Genomic DNA, 2,500 nt, shown 5'->3' with positions numbered 1-2,500 from the left:
GGTGTACTTCACTGTGATGGGGTTATCACTATGTTCTTCACCATACATCAGCACATTCCTGTTTGCATTGTGAATCACAATTTTTGTTTTCAGAAGACAGGAGATCTGATTTATCTCCCATTCTCCCACAAACGAGTCTGGTTTGGCAATGTGAGCAATACGCTCTTCTAACAAGTTAAAGTGAAGATGCTGGGGATGGTCAGCATTTAAGGTATCCCTGTGCATGTCAACAGACAATATTTCCAAATTAGATATCAAATGGCTAACAAGCTGATTACGAAGTGAGTCAGCCATAGCAGTTTCCTTCAGATGAAGCAGTGGACTGACCAGCTTGCCGTTCGCTGAGCTGACTGAAGATCTGGTGTTGTGCACACAACAACTGACCTAAAAAAACATTTCCCATCAGAGTAAATTGGGATGAGCAAAAAATTTTCCAGCACCTGTGGCAGAACTGTTTTGGAATGGGACGTTTTAACAGCCAGTGACACTGGGTGGGTCACATAAGTTGTTGGTTTTGGAACCATCTCATCAATTATGCCTGGAAGTGGTGCACACCCTCCTGGTCTTGTGCTGGTATAGTTACACATACCAATGCTGGTATCGAAGCTTCCTGGGCTTGTGCTGGTAATGTCCCTGATGTAAGTGGTGAAGACAGCATGGTCTCGTGGTCTCCTGCTTGAGAAGCGAATGATGGCGCATAATCCTGAGGTTTAAAAACATCTCGTGTGCATGGCCAAATTCCACACGATGCAAAACCATTAATTGCTGTTGACATGGTAGCAGCCTTTGCATATGCCAGATAAAAAAGATTGGCCACCTGATATGAACTCACTGAACGTCTTGGATTTAGTCTCAGCCATTTTTCCACCTCCTGGTCGTAGTAGACTTGAAGGGGCTTAAAAAAAGCTTTATCCAGAGGCTGCAATTTGTGTGTTGTGTGAGGTGGAAGTGACAACATTATGACATTGTTGTCAATGGCAAGCTGAATGGCCTCAAGATTTTTAGTATGGGATTTGTGGCCATCTAAAATAAGTAAAACCTTATCATCTTTTGTTGGCTTCACATGACTGATGAACATTCTCATCCACTGTACGAAAAGTTCAGAATTTATCCATCCTGAATCAGAACATGTTACAATGCTGCCTTTTGGTGCACCATCTCCCAGTTCATCAGGAATCCGTTTTCTTTTGAATATAATCATTGGTGGAACATAATGTGTTCCACCAGCATTTACGCAACAGACAACTGTTGTGTTAACACCCCTTTCTGCACTGGCTATGCTACCTATCTGTTTTTTGCCTTTTAGGCCAAGCACGCGCTGGCATTTCTTTTGCACGGTTGAAATACCAGATTCATCAATATTGTAAATGTTATTGGCCTTGAGGCAATGATCTTTTATTAAATTTTCTAGTAAATTAAAAAACCTGTCAACATCCCCCAGGTTGAAGCCGCTGGCTCGCGACATGGAAGTAGCTTCTGGTTGGCGGAGGCAGAGGTCAGGGAACCTGGTTAAAAATTTGTAATACCACTTTTTCCCAGCTTGACCTTTATCCTTATTGAATGGGTGATTTAAACCCTTGTGTTTTGCAACTTCAAATGCCAGAGTCATTAAATCTTTCCTCGACATTCCAAAAAACATGGCCTCCAATTTTAAAACTAGGTTGTGTATTTCTAGCTCAACATCCGCAGGAAGGATAGTACTTCTGCCTAGCTTTTTAAAGCCGTTAGCAAACTTGTTAGCATTATCAAAATGCCTCTTTAGAGTTGCTTTGGGGATGCCGTATGTGGCTGCACATTTGTTCAAGCCAATATCACCATTTCTGTACGCCTCAATAGCACGTTGAAGATCATCATTAGTCCAGCAGCCCCTGATTAAAAAAAAAAGATTGAAATAAATTGTAGGACAGGGCAAAATTTTAAAAATAAATTTGTCTAAATTTACCCACTACAATCTACCACTACAAATATAATACTTAATAAATATTTATCATTATCTATTATTATTAATAGGCTATTATTATTATTATTTATTTAATTTTAATCATTAGGCCTATAGCCTATAACTATAATAATACTATAATATTAATAATGATTCTTAATTATTTTTAGACCCTTAGCCTTATAATTATATCTTAACTTATTTTATTATATAATTATCTAATATAAATTTAATAGGTCAATTATAGTAATAGTAAATACTTAGTAGATCTATAATTACTATAACTAAATAATTATAATCTATTATAGATTCTATAGTCTGGCTATAGTCTAGTCAGATTTCAAATACTAATAATAATCAAAGATTAAAATAAAACGTAAGATTAAGATAATTTAATTTATTAATAGCCTATGATAAAATAATAACATCCTAGAGAATAAGAACTTATGTTCCCCAATATGGACTACAGTTTCCCATCTTGAACCACTGGTCCATTTTAGGGACAGCAGTTGGTCCATATTGGGAGAACCACATGGGCATCTAATTTTACTAAATAAAACC

At 37.3% G+C, this 2,500-nt stretch overlaps 1 pseudogene across 1 annotated transcript in view; it reads left to right on the top strand.

Moving 5' to 3' along the window:
* LOC145189972 (nitric oxide synthase 1-like) overlaps positions 1 to 1,941 on the top strand; it is a 38,535-nt pseudogene extending 36,594 nt beyond the window's left edge. The window contains exon 29 of the transcript XR_016453365.1: positions 1 to 1,941. This exon is cut by the window's left edge and continues 168 nt beyond it. The product of XR_016453365.1 is annotated as a nitric oxide synthase 1-like (transcript).
* Positions 1,942 to 2,500: the final 559 nt, after the last annotated feature.

Source organism: Hydra viridissima, unplaced genomic scaffold (assembly GCF_058129835.1).
Source record: "Hydra viridissima isolate aposymbiotic clone 2 unplaced genomic scaffold, HvirCarnegie_v1 scaffold_6, whole genome shotgun sequence".
Lineage (NCBI taxonomy): Eukaryota > Metazoa > Cnidaria > Hydrozoa > Anthoathecata > Hydridae > Hydra > Hydra viridissima.
The sequence above is the reverse complement of the archived record's forward strand: the minus strand, read 5'-3'. Positions and strand labels throughout refer to the sequence as shown.